The sequence below is a fragment of the Panthera pardus genome, unplaced genomic scaffold (genome assembly GCF_024362965.1).
Source record: "Panthera pardus isolate Hobbes unplaced genomic scaffold, ASM2436296v1 HiC_scaffold_6, whole genome shotgun sequence".
NCBI classification, from domain to species: Eukaryota; Metazoa; Chordata; class Mammalia; order Carnivora; family Felidae; genus Panthera; species Panthera pardus.
In genome coordinates, this window is record NW_026526991.1 from 95,018,247 (window position 1) to 95,041,432 (window position 23,186).

General features: G+C 42.0%; 1 protein-coding gene across 1 annotated transcript in view; it reads left to right on the forward strand.

The window, feature by feature from the left end:
* Nucleotides 1-20,089: 20,089 nt before the first annotated feature.
* DUSP16 (dual specificity phosphatase 16) overlaps nt 20,090-23,186 on the forward strand; it is an 88,936-nt gene continuing 85,839 nt past the window's right edge. The window contains exon 1 of the mRNA XM_019451994.2: nt 20,090-20,204. The gene's annotated coding sequence lies outside the window, so the exon portion shown is untranslated. The remainder of the gene's footprint in view (nt 20,205-23,186) is intronic.

Below are 23,186 nucleotides of genomic sequence, written 5' to 3' on the forward strand. Positions count from 1 at the left end.
TTAATTCTCCTTTTGCATACAACAGATAATCCTTTTGAGTACAAAAGAGATTAGGAAAACCTTGTTCCTCCGTATTCCTAAATTTCTTGCCTCCTCCAGATTTCATGGCTAATGGAATATAAATCACTAAATGATACATCAAAATGGACATAAAAAAGATTCCTTTACTCTGGACTTGAGAGGGTGGCCCTTCTCTACATTATCCCAGGCATAGTTCCCCATAAAATACTAGCTGTGAGAATATTCTTTTGCCCTGTGGAGGAAAGGCTCATTCTAAAGCTCTTTCGTGTAACAAGGGAGAAAAATTATCCATCTTCCTTGAGGATCTAAAAGATCCTCCAAATTGAGTGCTTTTTATAGAGCTTTATTTATAACAATTGAGCTATTAAATATGACACCAAGCACACTACAAAGTGTGTATTAGCAAATGATCCTCCCCTTTCCAAAACACCCTTAGGAAACTCAAGACAGAACCAGAATTCAAACCATAGACTGAAATATGGAGTTAAAACTATTAAAAAAAAAAAAAAAAAAAAAAAGGAATGGAAAAGGAAAACGTAAACTCCTGAACAAAATTTTAGAAAATTTATGGTATAAACCTGGGGTGGGAAAAATCTAGCTGAGGAGTGTTTATATGAAAAATACCATGGGCTTTACACTAACCACTAGTTCCATGGAGCCAACAGTGCAATTTTGGCTTAAAAAGAAATGAGTATAGGGGCATCTGGATGGCTCAGTTGGTTAAGCATCTGACTCTTGATTTTGGCTTGGGTCGATCCTAGGGTCATGTGACCAAGCCCCATGTTGGGCTCCGTGCTGAGCATGGCACCTACTTAAGATTCTCTTTCTCTCTCTCTCTCTCTCTCTTCCCCTCTCCCTTACTTGCTCTCTCTCTCTCTCAAAAACAAACAAATAATAAAATAAAATAAAGAAATGAGTGTAATCTTAGGCTGCATGCCTTAGTAATGAAAATCTTCAGTTTCCTCATCTGCAAAATTAAGGGCTGGATTAGATGGCTTCCAAGTCCCATACAGCTCTATTATTTTATTAGTATATGACTATGACTTTCAAGTTCTAAACTTGAATTCCTACATTTTCAGGTAATGAACATGGAAAAGATTTATAGGCTTGATGAAAACAGATAATCCATTTCTCTGATTAACTTTACAGTTTGAATTATCTCCAGGAAAAAAAAAAAATAATCTTCTTGTGTGAAGAGACCCACAGAGAGCTCCCAAAATGAGTGTGGCAATGGAATAAACTTGTGTACATCTAGTTCACATCATGTCAAGCTTTATACAAAACTATTTTTCTTGAGGTGGCGAGCTTGAGCAACCAGTTTTTCCTGAAGTTTGCCTGATAAATATGTTTATGATGAGCTGTACTGTCATCCTTCTATCTTGCCATAGCCTCAGAGGGCCCCTCCCAAGCCGACCGGCTGCTTACTGACTTTGGTAATCAAGGATTTCAGAGGCAGAGATCAAGGTCAATATGGGGCAACGGCAGAAAGGACTAGAGAGCCCTCATACCCAAGGTCCCCTTACTAGGCTCCGCTGTATGAGGGCTGAGGGAGGGTATGGATCTGAGTTTTAGCCACAACATACTAGGTAACCTATGGATTACCAATGAGCTCCCCCACTCCATCCCTGCTGCTACCATTCTCTTCTGGACCCCTCATCTGGCATTTTCAGGCATTTCAAACATCTTTTGAGAAAAAGGCAGCAGAAAAGACCAATTGTGGGGACAGCAAAGCTTTAATAAAAATAGAATTCCAAATATTTCAGCTGGGAGCTCTTTGTCTAGCTAAGAGAGATTTAGACAGTGGATCAGAAAGCCTGAATCTCCTTCTAGTCCTGCAATTAAGCAGGTGCATGCCCTTGGGCAAGCCACTCAACAACCTTGGGCCCTGTTTCCTTACTTGTAAATGGTGAGGAACCCTACCTAGCTACTTCCAAGAGCCTAGGACCCCCGAACTAGGACCAGCTTGTATCCTGAGCAGGAAAGGAAACGTATGTAGGCTTGGAGGTGATCTCTGTGAGGCCTATTAAAAAGCACCCTAGAACTTTAAAAAGAAGTGTCCGAAAAGCAATACACAAGAATTGAAATCACAGGACTCCCAGGTTCTTGTCTCACATCAGTCCCTCCCAGGTATTGGCTGAGTTGCTCTGTGTCTCACTTTCTTAATTCTGTCAGGCAGAAGAGGTCAGAGAGGGTGGGGCTATGGCCAATGGATCATGTTCTCAACGTTCTGGAAAAAGGACAGAGGTAGCAGAAAGTCCAGGAGAGGAGTTTCCACTGCAAATTGACCACAGTCCATTCTCTTTCCAGATTGGAAGGGAGGTAAGAACTGCTATAGCACCCCTGACTTCCTCAGTTACCTTCATTCCCTCAGCTGCACAGCCACCAACTTGGGAAATCGAGATCTTGGACAAAAAAGGGTAAGTCCAAGAGATGCTAAATTAAATGGACTTTTGGAAATTTTTGTGGGATCCACAGACAATTGTTTTCGGGGACGGGGGAAGGCCTTCCTTTTTTTTTTTTTTTTTAAACTGTGGTACAAGATACACAACCTGAATTTTACCATTGTAATTGGTTTTAAGGGTACATTCCAGTGGAGAAGACTTTACTGATGACTTCAGTTCTCTCCCCATACTGATGTAGACTGTATAGTCCTTTGCTAGCAAATTTCTTCAGGGTCAGATCGCAGGGGCTCCTCAGTTAAGCTGGGTTAGTTAGCTCCTGCAATAGGGAAATCCTCAAAAATACCAGAAATGTGACAGGAAATCATTCAGGGGTCATTTCTCCTTGATGTGAGGGAGATCTCATTTCTTGCTGTGTCCCTTTAATTTTTTATCTCTCTGCCTTGGCCCTAACAACTTGTCCAGACCTGTGGCTTGCCCTTGGGCCTGCTTTCTTTTGTTATGCTGCATTTTTGTTCTCTGCAGACTCCTGGCTTATTCTGACTCTGAAAAACCTATTTTCCTTGGGATCTGACTTGTCTGCCCCTTCAGTGGTCTCGCATAGCTTATTTGTCAGATGTGACTGACAGCTTCTGCTCTCTACCTGAGCTTCAGCCCCACACCTCTGACTGCCCACTGGTCATTTCCTCTGGAATGTGCCAGTCATTCTTCTGCCAACCAGATTGCAACATGTTTAAACACAACCTTCTTTTTTTTTTTTTTTTTTTTTGCCACAAACCAGCTGCTTTTATAACCTCTCATTCTCTGTCAATAGTCCATTAAGTCATTTAGACCAGAAGCAACATCCTCTCTGATTTAATCTCCCTTCACTGCCCTCAGCCATTCATTCCTTAAGAACACTCAGATTTTCCTTCAAATATTGATCATTGTTTCTGTCCTTCCTCTGCCTCCCCCCATGCCCATTTTTAGGTCCTTACCACCTCTCATATCATCTAGTGCTCACATCCACTCTTTCCCCCACTCAATTTCCCGTGCCAGGCCTAGACCTATCTTTATTAATCAAGTCATGCCTGTTCAAAACCCTGAAGTTCTTAACTTGTCCTATCATACGGATTTCTTGTCCTTTTCAAGCTATTCAGGTTTCCTCTAATTTGCTCCCATTCTAGACAATCTTTCTGCCAGGCAGCTATGTTGTAATGGAAAGTTTAATGGACTTGGAATTAGTGGGCCTGCTTTCAAATCCCAGCTCTGTACTCAGCAGAACCACCTTGGGCAATTCACTGACTCTCGGAGCCTTGGATCCCCATTTGCAAAATGGGGATAATAATGGTTCTGTCATAGGGAACTTTATGAGGATTTAATGAGATAATGTGTGTGGAAGCAAATTAACATTGTGCTTAGAACCCACATTTAAGTTGACTCCCTGGGTTTGAATTCAGGCGTTTCCGCTCAATAACTATGTGACCTGGAGAAAGTTCCTTAACCTCGCTGGGCTTCATCTTTTTTGTTTGCAAAATGGAGATATTAACAATGTATATGTCATAGTCCATAGTGATGATTAAATTGAGACAATATATTAAAGTGCTTAACACAGTTCCTGGCACACTATAAACTCTAATAGGTGTAAGCTATTAGGATTATGTGCAAAAGATTTAGTACAGTGCTGAACACCTAATCAGGCACCTAAAAAATATTTGCTAACTTTGTTGATGAATTCATCACATCTATACGATCTCATTTCCCACTAATTCTTACTATGCACATTCTTGTCACCCTTCCTCCAGACCGACTATCTTGGTTTTCCATGAATACATCTTCCACTTCTCTTGCCTTTGGTTATAGTATTTCTCTTTTCTAGAATGTCATGATTTCTCTTCCCTGCCTATCTAAATTCTTCCTGTTTTTTAAGGTCTATTCTAAATCTTGCTTCCATAAATCTTTTTCTTAGTACTTCTTTTAAAAAAAATTTTTTTTAATGTTTATTTTTGAGAGACAGAGACAGAGAGACAGAGAGAGAAAGAGACAGAAAGAGACAGAGTGCAAGTGGAGGAGGGGCAGAAGAGTGGGAGACACAGAATCTGAAGCAGGGTCCAGGCTCTGAGCTGTCAGCACAGAGCCCGATGCCAGGCTCGAACTCACAAACCATGAGATCATGACCTGAGCCAAAGTCAGACGCTTAACTGACTGAGCCACCCAGGCATCCCTCTTAGTATTTTTGTACTTAACCAATTTCTCACTCTTTTGAACCAGTTACCCTTGATTTAGCATCTGGTACACTTAGATACTATTTCCTGTATATTCATTTTGTGTCTTCAACTAGTTTGGAGAATATTCCTCTAGCATTGTTTCAGTATACACAGTATTGTTTCAGCATTGTTTCAGAAGACACAGTAAATATAGTGAATATTTAATCTCCTAGACTACTGTATCAACTCAGCCCACCTCTTGGGATCACATTCTTTAATTATATTTAGGGTAGAATTTGGAGAGAGGGACACACACTTTGTTGTCCAAGGGTGAGGAAGGATCCAGAATTTTGAACCAGTTTTTCAGACTTAGAGTCACTTATCAGTAGTGTGCCCATGAGGGTGGGCAGATTGGGGGTAGATGGTTATAGAGATAAGGAGTTCCCACTACATGGGACAAGGTCCTATGGCCTCTGGGGTCAAAGTGTTGAAGAAATACCTAAGCATGGCATCTCAGCAGGTAAGGGGCTGGAGGCAGACTAAGAGGTGACTAAGACAAGGAAAGTGTCCCCATTCAAATCTGGTTCTTGCTGTGACAGGCTTTGCCTTTAACTAGTTTCTCAAGCTTCTTACACCTTACACAACACTTGCCCTATTGAGAAACTGGTTTTGCGTGAAACTTCCCATGGCTTGAAGCAAGTATCCATGACAGTGTTTGCATACCATTGGGGTTTTACCCCTCCCAAATGTGCCAATAAAGATGAGGCGACATTCAGATGACATGGTATGAAGGGAATCACTGCAGCCTCCAAAACGGAGCATGTTTGAACTATGCGAAAGGTTCATACCAGCATTTCACAATGACAGAGAAGGCCAAGGAAGACTAGTGCAGGATGCAAGGTAAAGAACATGGTCTTTGCCCTAGTTCTCACGGAGCCTTCTCTGTCCTGTAGCCTGTGATGATCTTCCCATCTCTGGGCTCCTGTACTACCTACCGTCTTGACCACACAGTTCAGTCCTGCATTACACATTGTCTTCTGAACATTGCTTTACGAGTTGTGTCCCCCAGCTCAGTTTCCTGAGAATGCAGACCATCTCTCTGTCTTTGGTGTCCCCTATGGAGCCTCTCGATACAATTTAACTCTATTCGGCACAGCAAGATTCCCAACAATGAGTGTTGATGGATTTGTTTTTGAAAATGTAAATTCACAAAAAGTAGCTCCACTAGGGGAAACTTGTTTCTTTTTTTAAGTGGCAGGTGTTGGCAGTCCCCGCATCATTTGTGGTGCAGTCCTCAGTGGCAGCCTCCTTTCAGAGGTCAGGGACTCAAGACATACAGGTGGGACACATGGTCCCAGTGCTTTCCCACTTAAGAGAAGGATGTTCTGCCTGGTGCCTGAGACCCCTTCCTGACTCCCCATTCTGCTCCCAATCACAGAGGCCATACAGTCAGAGCCGTGAGGAACCTTGGGAGATCATCTGACTCAACTCCCTTATTTTGTAGATGAGGAAACTGGGACTCAGGGAAGCATAGCTGAAGGTGGTAGGAAGAGGATGAATGGGCGTTGAGTCAGGTAGAATTGGACACTAATCCCAGTGCTGCCGCTTTCTAGCTGTGTGATTGTGGAAGAGTCTCTTCACATCTTGAAAGCTCAATTTCTTCATCTTTGAAGTGCGGGAGAACAATGCCTACTGCCTGGAGTTGTGAGAATTGAGTGAGATCATACATGTAAATGCAGTGTTTGGCAATAAGAGATGCTTCATACTTGTTGGCTCTCTCTCCTTGCTTTTTCTTGAGTGTCCTGCCCAAATTTAAAGTGCTGGCCTCTCCCGTTTTTCAAGTTAAATATATTTTTCAGTCACATACTAAGGCTGGCCTTCTACCTGCTGGAAAATTAGGATCAGCAATTAAAAGTGTTTTGTAGTTATCTTCACTGAGCATTTGGACCAATATATTTTGAGCACATTTATACGACTTAGAGATGAAAGAGCTTAAAAGACAGGAATACTGAATTTCAGAGTGAAATTCAAAGGTGTTGAGGTTTTACCCATTTTTCAGCTACAGTGTTTGAGCTCCTGGTGTCTTAAAATAGTACTGATGGCCTTTTACCCCTGAAAAAAATTCCATTCTCTGATATATTTACATGCTTTGCCTTGCAACGTGATATTTTTCACCTGTCTTTCTTAAGACATACTCTGCAGTCCATTAATCATTAATTGGAGCTAAAATGAAAACATGGCTGTTGAGGTTCTGGTAAAGATATAAGAAATGCACTGGTAATGATCATGGCAGACTTGTGAGGTGGTTTAGTCTCAGAAATGGAATGGACATTCATATCATTTATAAAATTTAATACTTTATGGTGAACGTTTCTTTCCCATGCTGAAGAAGGTTTATGAGGATCATTATTTCTCTTAAAAATTTTAGCTAAGGGGCACCTGGGTGGCTCAGTCGGTTAAGCGTCCAACTCTTGATTTTGGCTCAGGTCATGATGTCACAGTTTGGAAGTTCGAGCCCATGTGGGGCTCTGTGCTGGTGGTGCAGAACTTGCTTGGGATTCTCTCTCTCTCTCTCTCTCTTAAAATAAATAAGCTTTTAAAAAAATGAAAAAAAATTAAAAATTTTAATTAATATTCACTGTGTTTGGCTGCAAATATATCTTTGAATTAAGCAGAATCAGGATTAGACCAGAAGAAAAATCTTAACATGAAATGTCTCCTAATTATGACTATTACAATTACCAAATTGTGATTGATGATTCATTATTTGGTGAATCAGTTAGGTCCTACAAGTCAGAGGGACAAAGCAGGGGAAACCTCCCTGAAGTTTTCTTCATAGAAGTTGTGGTAAGCAGAATAAAGATCCCTCAAAGTCCTTGTCCTAATCCTCAGAACCTGTGAATGTTAGGCTACATAGCAAGGGGTGGGGAGAATTAAAGTTGCCAATTAGCCGACCTTAACATAAGGGGAATATTCTGGATTATCCAGGTGGGCCCAATGTAATCACAGGGGTCCTTGATAGGGAGGAAGGAGGGACAGAGGAGACCCAGAGAGAGGGTTGGTGATGTAAGAAGAACCCAATCGACCATTGTTGGCTTTGAACATGGAAGAAGAGCCCACAAGCCAAGGAATGCAGGCAGCATGTAGAAGCTGGAAAGAATAAGGACATGGATTTTCCCCTAGAGTGGGAAATAGCCTACTGACACCTTGACTTTAGCCCAGTAAGACCCCCTGTTTTTTTTTGAGAGAGAGAGAGAGAGAGAGAGAGAAAAGAAAGAGAGAACACACGCATGTGTGTGTGCATGCGAGCCAGGGAGGGACAGAGAGAGAGGAGGGAGAGAGAGATTCCCACAGGCTCTGCACTGTCAGCATGATGGAGCCCAATGTGGGGCTTGATCTCGCAAATCCATGAGATCATGACTTGAGGCAAAACCAAGAGTCAGTCACTTAACCGACTGAGCCATCCAGGCACCCTGAGACGCATTTCAGATGTGTGAGCTCCAGAACTATAAGAAGATACATTTGTGGTGTTTTCAGTTACTAAGCAGGTGGTAATTTGTTTAGAGCAGCCATAGAAAACCACAACAGTGGGTTTCTCCAAAGGCTGACAGACTATCTTGCCCCAAAGATGCTGCCTCGCATTCAAGGATTTCACACAATCATAGGCAACAAGGTTTCCAAAGGGCCTGAGAGGTAGGGAGAGGCAGAAGACCATTGTTAAGGGGGCAAAGTGATCAGCAGTTAGAAGAGAGTGCTTCTCATGTCTGGCACCACAAGGGATGGATACAAAATATAAATACAACTCACAGCCTCCTGTCTGTGAATAGCCATACTCACTATTTACATCACATCTTATATGCCTTTATAAAGGACTATGCTGAAATAATCTCATTTAGTCCTCCCACCAGTCCTATGAGATGGAAACTGGTATTATTCCGTTTTGTAAATAAGAAAACTGAAGTTTAGACTGCTACTTCTCCTGAAATCAGACAGGAGTAAGTGGAAGAAAAGGGATCCAAACAGATCTGGCTGCAGAGCCTAGGCATTTCACTACTTTGATATCTGTCCTGCCTGGAGCTGCGTGGCCAGGAAGTCAACTCACGTAGGGGCTGTGCATTAGTCAGGGTAGTTTCTACTAATAAATGGAGGTTGTGGGGAGAGGTGCAGAGAATACTTAGCAGTGAACATCCATCCTCCAGATGTCTGCTTTTCATGAATCTTCCTCAAATATACCTATTGTCAAAAACATCACTGGCCAGTAGTAGTTTCTTGCAAACATTTTTAATTCACTGTTCACCAAAAACCTAAATTTGACATGTTTAAAATATAGCTCAACCCACCTCCCCTACCCTAATCAGACCTCCAACCGAGACTTTCCTATTTCTTTTTTTTTAAATGTTTGTTTATTTTGGGGCACCTGGGTGGCTCCGTCGGTTAAGTGTCTGACTTCAGCTCAGGTCATGGTCTCACAGTTCATGAGTTCAAGCCCCACATCGGGCTCTGTGCCGACAGCTCAGAGCCTGCAGCCTGCTTCGGATTCTGTGTCTCTCTCTCTCTCTCTCTGCCCCTCCCCCACTTGTGCTCTGTCTCTCTGTCTCAAAAATAAATAAACATTAAAAAAATAATTTAAAAATATTTATTTTGAGAGTGAGAGAGAGAGTGCACACGCGTGTGTGCAAGAGCAGGAAAGGGGCACAGAGAGAGAGAGGGAGAATCCCAAGCAGGCTCTGTGCTGAGGCTGGGCTCAATCTCACCAACTGAACCATGAGATGACCTGAGCCCAATCAGGAGTCAGCTGCTTAACTGACTGAGCCACCCAGGTGCCCCTCTTTTTTTTGTTTTTAAGTTTATTTATTTATTTTTGAGAGAGACAGAAAGCACACATGCAGGGTAGGGACAGACAGAGAAAGAGAAAGAGAATCCCAGGCAGGCTCTGTGCTGTCAGTGCAGAGCCCAATGTGAGGCTTGATCTCACAAACCACGAGATCATGACCTGAGCCAAAATCAAGAATCAGGTACTTAGCAGACTGAGCCACCCAGGCACCCCTCTAGTTCTTTTAAGAATGTCATTGTTAATCCAGTCATCTATACTCAACAGCTATATAAACAATAACAGCTAACACTTCCTGAGAACACATTCCAGTTATTGTGCTAAGCATCTTAGACATCATCCATTTAATCCTCTCAACAACCCTATGAGGAAGGTACAATTATTAGCCCCATTTTATAGATGCGTAAATTGAAACTTATGTAAACCGCCAAAGGTGACACCTTAGCATCATCTTTCATTACTCATCTCCACCCTCCATAGCAAATGAATCACCAAGTCTTCTCAATTCTCTCTCTGTACTATTTCTTGCATTTGTTGCTTTCCTTTTCTGTCCATTGCCACTGCACCAGTCTTAGCCCTTTTTGACTTAGGTCTGAATTGTTGCCAGTGCCCAATATGGTCTCTCATGTTCCACAATTTCCTTCCTTAGATCTTTCTAATATGCTTCGGTCAGACTAAGCCACCTAAAAACCCAGTTATCCCATCCATTTCCAAGTTCAAACCTTTAAACTAGAGGACATATAGCCAAATGTCCCCAGACATCATCCTTAGTATGATGGTAGCAATACTTTTTTTGAAAAATTAAATAACTTTATTAGATTACAATTAAAAGGGAAAAAATGTTACAATTTTTAGGTTGAAATTATAGGACAAGATACAGCACAAAGATAAGCAAACACTAGTTTAGAGAGTTCTCACTAGTTATCTGACCATCCTAAATATACAATTCCATGTTTTAGAGACAAGCTTTTGCACAGTTAGTAACGTAACATAGTACTAACATAGTAGTTATGTAAATATGCTTAGTGTTTTCCATGTATTTATAAACACCATTATTAGTATTAAAATAACTGATGTACATGGTAAAAGAAAAACTGAAACACAATACCACCAAAGGATATAACAATAAAAACATTTCTTTCCCAAGATTGAATAAGGTGATTTGTACTTCCTTCTTCACACTTTTCTGTAACTTACAGACTTTTAGCAATGCACAGGTACTGCTTTATAATAGAAAATAAAGCTAATAAAGCGTGATTTTAAAAAGGAACCACATTTTCCATCATTCCCTGCTACTTACAATATAAAAGCTAAATTCTTTGGCTGAGGCCCTATGTAATCTGGCTCCAAACTGCTTTCCAGGCTTATTATATACTACTCAATACAAATGTTCTGCTTCAGTTAAACTATTTTAAGCACATTTTCCCTGCTGTGTCTCTGACTGTGTGTTTTCTCTTCCTGGAATGGGCTTTCCCATTCTCTTTTAATATCCCAATTCAATCTATTGTTCCAGATCTAAGTGAGTTCTACATACAGCTTTTCCTAAAGAGGAAGGAATCAGTAGTCAGTATTCACCATGTGGGCTATGTACTATATTTGGTGCTTTATGTGGTATTCATTGGAACCTCACAACAGCTCTTGACAGTTGGCATTAATTACCTTCATTTTACAGATGAGGAAACTAAGTTTCCTTCAAGTCACCCAGCCAGTATGTGATAGAGCTGGAATTTGTGGATGGCTGTCTCTTCCCCAGCTCAGGGAAATCTCATTTGTTCCAACTTTTGTAGCACATTATCTGAGTAAGTTTGACCAGTAATCACAGATGTGCATTCCAAGATGGTGGCATTGCTCATAATACTATTTTGAATTACTTATACTTTGCGTTTTTGTTTATCTTCTCAACAAAACCTCCTGGGAGAAAACTTCGGTGTGAGTTCTCACTTGTGATTTCCTAGCTATTTGTCTTTGAGTCAACTCCTTAACTTTTCTCGACCTCAAGTTAGGTAATAATAATACCTAACTCTTAGGGTTGTTGTGAGAGTTAAAAACTCAATATATACCTGGTACAAAAGAGCTGATTGTTGTGCATTTGACTTAACATGGTGATATTAATTTATTTTCAAATTCCACTTAATTTCTAGTTTCTTTATACTAGGGGTTTGAGATATTCCTAAGACTCAGTGTCCTAAAGAGGACTAGACCTTTTTCTTTAATACAAAAACTGGCTTTACACAATTTAAAAAGAATTTTTCAATTAAAACAGGATTTTACAGGATGCCTGGCTGGCTCAGTTGGTAGAGCATGTGGCTCTTGATCTCAGGGTTATAAGTTCGAGCCCCACGTTGGGTGTAGAGATTACTTAAAAATAAAATCTTGGGGTGCCTGGGTGGCTCAGTCGGTTGAGCGTCTGACTTCAGCTCAGGTCATGATCTCATACTCCATGAGTTCGAGCCCTGCATCGGGCTCTGTGCTGACAGCTCAGAGCCTGGAGCCTGCTTCAGATTCTGCGTCTCCCCCTCTTTCTACCCCTCCCCTGCTCATGCTCTGTCTCTCTCTGTCTCCAAAATAAATAAAAACATAAAAAAAATTTTTTTTAAAATCTTAAAAACCCATTATTTTGCTATTTAGTCAGAATATCCTTTCTTGCTGTTTAATCAACATTGAACAAGAAGTTCAGTTACTGGTTAAAAATTGTTCCTAAAGGTAAGGAAAAATAAGTTACAAACAGAGATGGAGGCAAACCATAAGAGGCTTTTAAATACAGAGAACAAACAGAGGGTTGATGGAGGTGGAGACCTGGGGGGGTTGTGGGGAAAATCGGAGATGGGCATTGAGGAAGGCACTTGTTGGGATGAGCACTGGGTATCGTATGTAACCGATAAATCATGGGAATCTATTCCTGAAGCCAAGACTACATTGTATATACTGTATGTTAGCTAACTTGACAATGAATTATTTAAAAAATAAATAAATGAAAAATAATAAATAAAAATAAATATAATAAATGAAATTTAAAAAATAAATAAATTTTATAAATAAATAAAAATGTAAAAAAAATTGTCCCTAATGTAAATGTTTACATTTATAAACAGGAATATTGTTATTGAATGTTGTCGTTTTTAGTCCAGAGAGCCACTGTGGATTTTAAAATTGAGCACATTGGGACTGAATTTACTCAAAAAAAAGGGAAAACCAATTAAAAATTGCTGGCCTTCAAAAACAGCCTTTTTAAATTTTTTACTATTCTTTATATCAGAGAAAAAGAATATCGCTGTATTTACTCCAACTATTTTCCTTTAGGGTCAGATGAAAAGAAGCAAAATTCACAAATACTTTCTAGCCTTTTATCTATTTAGTTACTCCCTACTACCACCATCATTTTTCGGTGGTTATAAAAGAATTTTTAAGCCTTTTGAAAATAAGTACATCTGGTGTTAGAAATGATACATCTTTTATTCTTAATATTCTATTTCACATTTATTAAGAGTTATCAAAACAATGTTGACAACCCCCCCCCACCATGTGTGTTCTACATAAATGGAAAATAAAGTTTGGGCTATAACTAGCAAAAGTCCATCTACAACTTTCCTGAGCTCACAACAGAGAAGTTTGCATCTCTCAGAGTACTTCTCTACCTGTTGGTTATGAATTGTTTGATTAAACAAAACAAACAGTCTGGTTATCACATCATTAGGATCTTCATCGGGTTTACATGTCTCGCATCTGTCTATAGCAAGGGATGATCCTCTTTTCCATAAGTGTCAAGCTTCTTGTCAGAATAGATTCTATTCCACTGTTTCTATTTTCTTCCTTTTCATTACCTTTTCAAGTCACTGCAATCTTGCCTGTGCAGGACTGTTTTCAGTGAAACCACCCTGTCCATGGTCACTTTATTGCTAAATCAGAGACTTTTTAGACCTTACCATCGGGACTTCTCTGAGCATCAACTCACTGGAAGCACACTCTTTCCCTGCTTGAAACTCTTTTCTTGACTTTCTGTAACAGCCGTGGTCCACTGCTTTTCTTCTTTCCTAGTTTCTCCTTCTCAGCATCCCTGTGAGCTTCTTTTGGACTGCCTCTTCCCAAAACATCAGTAATTCCCTTGATTCCCAACATCTTTTTTCTCTCACTCTCCATTGGCCATGACTGTGACTAAAATATGGCTAACGAATCCCAAATCTTTATCTCCTGCCTGGACATGGCCTCTGAGCTTCAGACTCATGAATGCAACAGTCTATTCCTCTTCACTTTCCATAGGTACCTTGAACTCAACACGCTTATAATTCAACTTATCTTTCCCCTGGTGATGTAAGTAGCCCTGTCACCCATCCATTTGCTTGAGTCAGAAACCTAGAAGTCATCCTAGATACTGCCTTCCCCCTTAACGGTTCAGATCTAACTGGTCACTGGTCCTTTTGATTCCAGTTTTTTAACATCTCTTCCATGTGTCTTCTCTCCATTTATATTTAACTCTCTAACTTGTGCAAGTGTCCCTTGTCTTGCTTTACGTCATCCCTTCCAAACCATTTTTTATGCCACAAAATGCACACTGGATCCTGTCATTTCTCCTGCTTAAAATCTTCCAGTGGCTTCCTCACTGCTTGCTTTGAGTAGAGTCCAAGCCCTTTGGCATAGCTTATAAGGCCTCTATGATCTTGTTTATGCTTAGATATGTAGGACATGTTATACAGATTGCAACTCTTCCATTTACTGTGTGATTAAACAAGTTAACTGTAAAATGGAGGTAATGGTAATTGTGAGGATTTAAATGAGATCATTTGCAAAAAACGTTAGCTGTTATCTTAAATTACAGTTAACATCCTTATTTGTAAGTCTATGGAAAACAGTACTATCATTTCCTGAAGATAAAATTCTTAAAGTAGAATTGCTGGGTACGCATTTTTAGACTTTTCAAAGCATATTGCCAAATTGCCCTGCAGAATAGTTACACCAATTTATACTTTGACCAGTGACATTGAGAAGGCCTGTTTCACCACACTCTTGACCTAATCCTGGGGTTACTCATTTAAAAAAAATCTTTGCCAAATTGATAAGTGAAAGGTCATCTAGTTTTTATAGTTAATTATGTCTATTTACATATTTGCTACCGAAAGATCAGATATACACTGATAACAGTGTTATTGCTATTTACTTTTTCTCAGTTCTAAGTCTTAATTTGACATTGAGGTTTTTTCACCTCTTTCATGAGCTGGGATTTTATGTTTTTGAACCCCTTTACCTCCTTCTTTCCTTCCATTTCCTTAGTAAACAGTATGTATTTGCTTAATTTAATCGAATGAAATTGAATTCCTATTAGACTTTTAAGTACTATATTTGGTGCAATTTCTTTGTTTCTTTAGATGAGGAGCACAGACTGCTGTACTGAGAGTTGGGAAACCTGTTTCTAATCCCAGCTCAGTCCCTGACTAGCTGTGCGTCTTTGGGCAAGCCACTTAACCTCTCTGGACCTTCGCTTTCTTGTATGTAAAGTGAGTGGGATGGTACCAGGTAATGTCTTAGGTAACTTCTACTTCTCATATTACATAGCTAAAATGTTTCTTTCATGCGGTCTTCAGGCACAAACTCTTGGAACTGTGTAGGACCTTATAATGCATAGCAAGGAGTTCAAATTCTATCCTAAAGAATTTAAGCAGGTTAGTACATGATATGATTTATGAAGCCTAAATATAACTAAGCCTAATAGTTTGGTTTTGAAGAGAGAGTTTGAATAATCTATAAATAGTTATTTAATCTGGCAGCTCCCTTTCCAAATAGGAAGGAAGCATGTTTGATAAAAATGCTACAAATACTGTGTCTCCTACTCTGCCACAAATACTGCTTCCCTCCAGGACAGTGTCATCTCTTTGAGGCAAAACTTGCTGCTTTACAGAACTATGATTCATTTGTATAGTGCCATGAGCCCCAGGACAATAGCAGCCACCACCATCCAAAGTCATAGCCAAGACTTAAATGTAAAGTAGGTCGAATTTGTTTTTGTGGGGTGTGTGTGTGTGTGTGTGTGTGTGTGTGTGTGTGTGTGTTGATAGTCCTTTAAAAATCTGTTGAAAGCTAGGTACTCACAGAAAAACCCACATAAGAATATATGCACAAAATTTTAGGGGCCTCCTGGACCCTTGGAAGCCCATCCATATATTCCCTAGCAATACATGAATCCTAGGGTACGAACATTTATTGGGACATTAAAGGGATCCCTGGAGATTAAATAACCAAAAATGCTTCCTTTCTGGAAAGGGAGCTGCCAGATTAAATAAATATTTATAGATAATTCAAACTCTCTTTTCAAAACTAAACTATTATGCTTACTTATAAATACCCTCTTCATAAATCAGATCATGTACTAACCTGCTTAAATTTTTTAGGATAGAATTTGAACCCCCTTAGCATGCATTATAAGGTCCTACACAGTCTGGCTCTTCCCTGCCCTCATTTTATATTTTTGAGCCCCGCTGGCCTTTCTTTTGCTCTGGAAACATACCAACCCTCTCCAGGTCACTCTGCTTCTACTGAAGTTTCAGAATGACCTCTTTCCTCTGCCAGGACCCCTTTCCCTGGTTGCCATCCTTCAAGGATGAGTTCAAATGTCCTCTCCTCATGAATGCCTTCCTCAACCACCTTTGCCCCGACCCTCAATCCTTTGCTATCCCATCACCCAGTTTTCTCCCCACATAGTCAGTGCTATCACTGTCCTGGCCATTGTTTTTATTTGCTTGTTGTCTTCTCTCCCCAGTAGAGCATTAGTTCCATGAGGGAAGGGGCCTTGCTTCTCTTATTTATAACTGAACCCTCCGAACCAGGCACAGTGTCTGGCACACATTGGTAGCAGGCACTCAATTACCAATAGCTGAAGAATGATTAAGCTTCAGCCAGGGGTGGATTAAAAACTTAAGAGGGTCTAGGGGCACCTGGGTGGCTCAGTCGGTTGGTTAAGTGTCCAACTTCGACTCAGGGCATGATCTCACAGTTCATGAGTTTGAGTCCCGTGTCGGGCTCTGTGCTGACAGCTCGGAGCCTGGAGCCTGCTTCAGATTCTGTGTCTCCTTCTCCCTCTGTTCCTACCCCGTGCGCACTCTGTCTGTCTCTTTCTCTCTCTCAGAAATAAATAAAGATTAAAAAAAAAAACACTTAAGAGGGTCTAAGCACTGAAGATTATGGCACTCCTCCCCCATATTTAACTCTAACGAAAAACAAGACTAAACTGCACACTTACATGTACTGAAATGTCCTAAGTGTATGAGTTGTTTATCTGCCTTTGGGGACTCTAGCACTCACTCATCCCTTTAAATGTGCTGGAAGCAGTACATTTTTGGTTCAGCTTGTCTCTGCCTATAAAAAACCTTTCTGGGATTTTGACAGGTATTATGTTAAATCTCGGGAGAACTGACATATTTATTATATCCAATTATTATTCCCATCCATGAATATCATGTGTTACTCCAATTAATTAGGCCTTCTCTAATTTCATCAGCATTTTATATTTTCTGGCATACAGATCCCATACATGGTTTGTTAGATTTATACCCCAATGTTTCCTATTCTTTGGAACAATCATAAGCGGTAGTTTTTAATTTGCTTCCACATGTTTGTTGTTAGCATCTACAGAAGCTGTTTTGGTAGAACAAGGAGAAATGTGCTCTTTCACAAAGTAAACTTGTTCAGGGTTACCTGTTGGACTAATACCAGGCTATTTATCCTAACATTGAAGTACTTCATAATGTGCCTTTAAATCTCTTTAACTTAGTCCAATTGCTACACACCAGTCTCTACTACTACTGATGGGTCTACTCATCCCTCACCTGAATACACCTTAATCCCACCACCTCCATGTCTTTGTTCGTGCCATTTCCCCTACAGAAGAGTCTTTCCACTGAGCCCTTTTAACCTAAACTAAATCTAAACTATCCTTCGAGGATGAGGTCAAAGCTCTTCAGAAGCTGCCTTCCCTAACAGCCCCAACATACATTGCTCCTTTTTTCTGCTGGACTTAAAAAAAAATTATTTGAGAGAGAGAGAGAGAGAATGAGAGCATGAGTGGGGCAGAGGGAGAGAGAGAATCCTAAACAGGCTCCACGGTGAGTGCAAGACACGGGACTCGATCTCACGACCCTGGGATGATGATATGAGCAGAAATTAAGAGACAGATGCTCAACTGACTGAGCCACCCAGGAGCCCCTCCACTGGACTCTTAACCAATATTATGTGCCCCCCAATCACTAATTTAGTTTTTAATTAGTTTTAACTTGTGCCTTGTTTTCCTGATTAGATAATATATATTGGGGAGGCCCCTATAATAGCTATCGTCATGGTACCAAATACATGGAAGGCATTTGAAAAAGGGGGGAGAAGTTTCAAGATGTGTCAGTTAAAGCAAAGCTGGAGCTTCAGTATGTAAAGGGTATTTCATATGTTCTTGCTGAGTCTTTCAACTAGGCAAGATCGTAGGACAAGGATTCTCTCTTTTCCTTCCTTCCCCCAAACTCCAACTCCTCCAACTAAGCAGATTTGAGATGCAGATCCTTTTAAACTACCCCTTCTAAGCTGTTCTAAAAAGAACAGGTCTATGGTTAGTAGATTGTTGGAAGTTTACTTAAGAACATAGGTAATCCCACTAAAGCTGCAGTAACATCTCCTGGCCACCAGAGGACCGGGGCGCCGCGGGAGAGATTGCTTTCCCCCCCAGCAAAAGTCTTAGAGGTCAAAGGCAGAGAGACAGAAGAACGTGGGCTCTGCATCTGTGGCCTTCAGGCTTAATTGACTGCCCCAAGTGCTCAGCGGTCTCCCATCTCCAGATAGTCTCCTTTTCCTCCTCTGAATGATGAGCTGGAGGTTCCCAGAGGCTAACCCCAATACTAACCTTAAATGATTATCAGTAGTAACAAATGCACTTTAGTTGCAGGATTTAAATACAGAAAAGCAGTACAGAGATCTTTCTAACCCACCCCAAACCTGCCTCTCAGTTTTTTGGCCAGTTAAAAAAAAAAAAAAAGTCCCTCAGGCAGTGTCCAAATGGACATTCCACAACAAAGATGCCTTTAGGGACCAATGTCCCAAATCCAGCACATTGTAAATGGAATATTTTAGGAGCTAGATTATTCCTGCACATAAATTCTGGCTCATGGAGCAGTCCACTCGCAGTGTGCTTTTCCGTCGTTAATCACATCTTTGTTATGTGATATCCACGTGAGTACTTCTCAGTAGAAGCAGCTTCATGCTCAAATGCTCAAAGAACGCTAGAATAAAGCTCCGATTGTCCTATTCACTGATTCCAAGTCCTGGTTTGTCACCACCTCAGGTCTCCTCTAGTTTTCCAAAGACTGTAATGTAATCTCACAGGAGAGCTATTCTGATTAATCCAAATTAAAAAAAAAAAAAATGCACGAAATGTGTAGCGTTAAATCAACAGGGGCTTGCACCTCTCAAGAGACAGTGAACCTCCGGTCTGATTTAAAAATGATTCGGCGCTGCCCGATGTAGAAAACATGCTAGAAAAGAATTTTATGCTGCCCATACTCATTAAACTTTGTAAACGTAAACAAGTAAACATAAACAAAGTAAAATAACGAATGTGAGGAACAGTCGTGTGGGGTCTTTAAACGACAAACACGTGTAGGTGGCTGAATGCCTGACAACACACTACAGTGACTTTTCTTAAAGTACCTGTAACTTCTCTTTCACAAGAGACGGCAGTGCCCTACATTTGGGATTCATCAGACTTTTGAAGGAGTGATTGTAATTCTCTCAAATCATTGTTTGCGTTTCTTCGTGCTGGTGAGGCAGCTGGAAACAGCGCAACCAGGAGGAAGAAGCTCTGGGTCTCCGGGGGTAAGTTGGGGGCGGGGGGAGGAACACGCTTAAATACCTGTTGGGGCGCAGCCCCCGGCCCGGGGTCGGGGCTGGCGGGCGCGCGGGCGCGGAAGGAGGAGGCCGCGGGGGCCGCCTCCTCGGGCAGCCCCGGCTCCTCCCAGCGGCGCCTGCGGAACCTGCCAGTGAGTCGCCGAACTCCGGAACGGAACGTGACCCGACCCCTCCCCGAGCGGCCGAAGTGAGGCGCGGAGTCGCGCTGCGGACCCGGGCGGCCGCGGGATGGGCGGGCGGGCGCGCGGCCCCGCCCGGCGCCCACCGCCCTGCCCTCGCCTGTCTCCTCCTTTCCCCGGGGCTCCGCTGAGTTCATTCACTGGGATTGGTTTCAAGTGACGCCATCTCTTTATTTTTAAACCAATGACCTCATCCGCGCTTGAAGTTTCCTGACCAGCGACTCTTTCTCTTTCCCCCCAACCCCCCACCCCACCCCCCCGCCTTTCCCCCTCTGTCTGTGTATCACTGTTTGGGGGGCTTTAATCAGTTTTTAAACGATTATTATCACTTCTCCCTCCCCCCCTCCGCTTTCCCCACGCGGCCCCCCACCTTCACCTCCCCAAGTTCTTCACCCCTTTCAACATTGTTTTTTCAAGGCTGACGGGGGGGGGGGGTGTGGTGGTGGAAGAGAAAGAGTGAAGAAAAGTTGCAAACGTCTTCCCTCTTTCTAAGCTTCCCACCCCCACCCACCCCTCAGAGAAGGAGAAGATAATATAGTGAAAAGAAGAGGAGGAGGAGGAGAGCGCGACGGGACGGACGCGAGCGGGAGCGCAGCCGCCCTCCCGGCTCCGTGGCGGCGCCTCGCACGCCGGGCAGGCGAGGGGGGCCCGAGGGGAGACGCCGTGACAACTTTCATTTCCCCCGGAGGGAGTCGGGAGGTCGGCGGCCCCAAAAGTAAGTGGCCTCCGGCCGGCGGCGCGGACCGTGCGGGCGGGAGGGCGCGGGGCTCTGGGGGCGCCCGCCCGCGCCGGCAGCATGGACGCTCCGCGGCGCGCCCCGACTGTGTGGGCGCCGTGCTCTAAGCCCCGCGGGCTCTGCCTCCCCGGGCGTCCGGGCCACCTTTCCGGGAGGCGGGGTGGGGGCGACCGCGGCCCCGAGCTGCACGAGCGTCTGAGCGGGGGTGTAGGCCTTGTAGGGGGCCGGGCCGGGCGGGAAGGGGGCGGGCGGCCGGGCGCGGGGTCTCGGTCCGTGCGCCCCCCGGCCGCGCCGGGGCGAGCGGGCCCGGCCGCCGGATCCCGCCGCGAGGAGCCGCCGCCGCGGGACGCGGTACCTTCGCGGGCGAAGCTGCTCACTTCCAGGCGCGACTGTTACACAACACGCCTGCCAAGTGGGGCCCCGGCCTGACTGTTCCCATTATCCCAAATTCGCCTTTGGTGTAAGCAGCGAGGCCACCTGGGTGGTGACGGTGCTGCGTTCTCCAACCAAACCGACCAACCAAAAACTCGGTTTTCACGCTGGGGCCCCGGTCACGGTGTTGGGGGCGCGCCCGTGACTTCTTTATTTACACTAGCCGTAAAACGTGAGAAATAAGAAAGCCCAAGGGGGCAACCGAGGGTCTGTTTATCATGTATGGCTTCAGGTAATAAAACACCAGGGAGAAAAATATTTATGCAAAACTGAAGTTTTCAGATAATGGGTTAATTTCCTAGAACAAACCAACAAAAACCCGGTAATTGAGAAAATACGAGTAGATCTGAAAATGAATGGATACTGCAAAATCCTAAAGGAGTTGATTAAATGCCAGCTGCCAAGATCCTAAAGCCCTGGGTGTTTTCAGATTTTTTGGAGAAAGCACACCTCTCACCAGCCTGCGATGAATAAAGTGGAGAGGAAAAACCTGTTGCATAATCCCATTTGCCGTGGGGTTTGGTGTGCCGTCCCCTTGAACCGAGGGGAAGTGAGTTAAGATGCAGGGTTTTTAAAACTCTCTGAAGTTTTTATTTACCCAGTGCTCTGGCTGCCACTTCTGCTTTAAAAGATTATAGGTAAATACTCTGCTCTTACAAGTGAACCAAACCTATCAAACCTGTTTAGAAAATGACCAGGTATGTTTCTTTTGTTTCTTTCCGGTGTGTGTATGTACGTGTGTGAGAAACTTACCATCCATGAAAGACCTTCTAACTACTATTTGGGGAACGTAGGCTGTCAGAAAAATGCCTCTTTATGCCACCCATTTTGTGGGGCGGATTGAGAGTGCACTTAGGTGACAACTGTTTCCTCAAAGGATGTATACGATTTCAAATTCCATGAAGAAGAGCGCTTTTTAAAGTTAAGGTAAATTTTTAAAGGAAGAAAAGAATTCTTACCAGTTAATTTTTAATTATTTACCTTTCCTTAATTTTTAATTATTTACCTTTCCTTGAGAATCCTGTATATTGGTGGACACACAGCTTGGGAGGCCGTAGTTAATTGAGATTTGTGGAGTTCTGTATTTGGTGATGACAGCAAGCTGGAGAAATAAATTGAAAAACTAGGAATTTGTGGCTTTTGGTAGGTATTTTCATCAGAATGTGACGAGAGACCGTGAAAATTTTTTTGGTTTTTGTTTTTTAAAACAAAGTTGTAGAATTCACTGAGTTTGAAGACTGTTGTGGAAGGTTGCTGTTAAAAAAGATGGGGGGGACGGTGGTTAACACTGAACATCCTATGTGAAAACTTGAACTAAGTAACACCAGCCCAAAGAGTTGGTTTTTGGGTAAGATAATGTATACTTATCAAAGTTCCACGTGGGGGAAAATTAAAAATGGTTTATTCTGGTAATATGAATAGTGTATGAAGGAAAGTCGGTTCAAGCACTGTAACCTTACATTCACATGTAAAATAATTGAATAGCTATAAAGTAAAAATAGTCATGAAAAATTGAGGATTAGGGGTCTCTGTGGGCAAAAACTTAATGGCAGTAACTGTAAAGGGGGCAGAGGGAAGGTCCTGTTAACCCAGTTCTTTTCCTTTTTCTTACACGTTTTAAAACTATTTGTAGAAGTGATGCTGAGATCAGGTCTGAGATAGGTGCAGAGTTTAGGCTGGGGTCAGAATGGCCAGGGTTGATGCTGTTTTCTATAAATGCTTGTATCCGGAATTTGATTCCATAGAGGTTTTGGTATATGGGATTATATATTGATGAAACTGATTTACATAGCTGTCCAGTATTAATGTTTTCCTATTTTCAACCAGTCACAATATTCTAAATATAATTTGCTAGAATTACCATGGAGTTTATCCTAGAAACCTAACTTTTCCCGGATTATCAAAAAAAAAAAAGAAAAAAAAAGTGGAATTTTCTATCCTGTGTTACTGATTAAAAATTTCACTGAACATATCTTTAAAATGTTTTGCATTCTCAAGGAAACACTACTTTAAATTGAAGAAGTAAATTAATATAGAGTAAGTTGATTTGGATCAGAATCCCAAGAAAAGGGAGGAAATAAATCAGGGGAAACAGAAACCAGATTTTATGATAGACTTCAACAGATTGGAAAAACTAGTTAAAAGGCTTCATAGGAAAAACCACAGTGGATGCTTAATTGGCTTTTTAAAAATTGCACCAAAATTTAAAACCAAGACACATATCCACCATCATAAAAGAAAATATTACTAATATTGTCTTAAGCAAAAATGTAATTAAGAAAGTAAGTCTTGCCCAAAGCCACATATGATATATTCTAAAGCCAGATGTCAAATTTTTTTGATTTTCTTGTGTTGTGGATAATCTCATGTTTTTATACATTCCATTAGTCCAGATGATCAACGGTTGGCTATGTAAAGGGATGAAGTTCATAAAGGTTGGCTGGCTTTAAGAGGAGGCCATTCTCAAACACTGAGAAAGGGAGTTTGAAATTTAATCAAATAAATGACTGGAGGAAACAGAAGTGACTC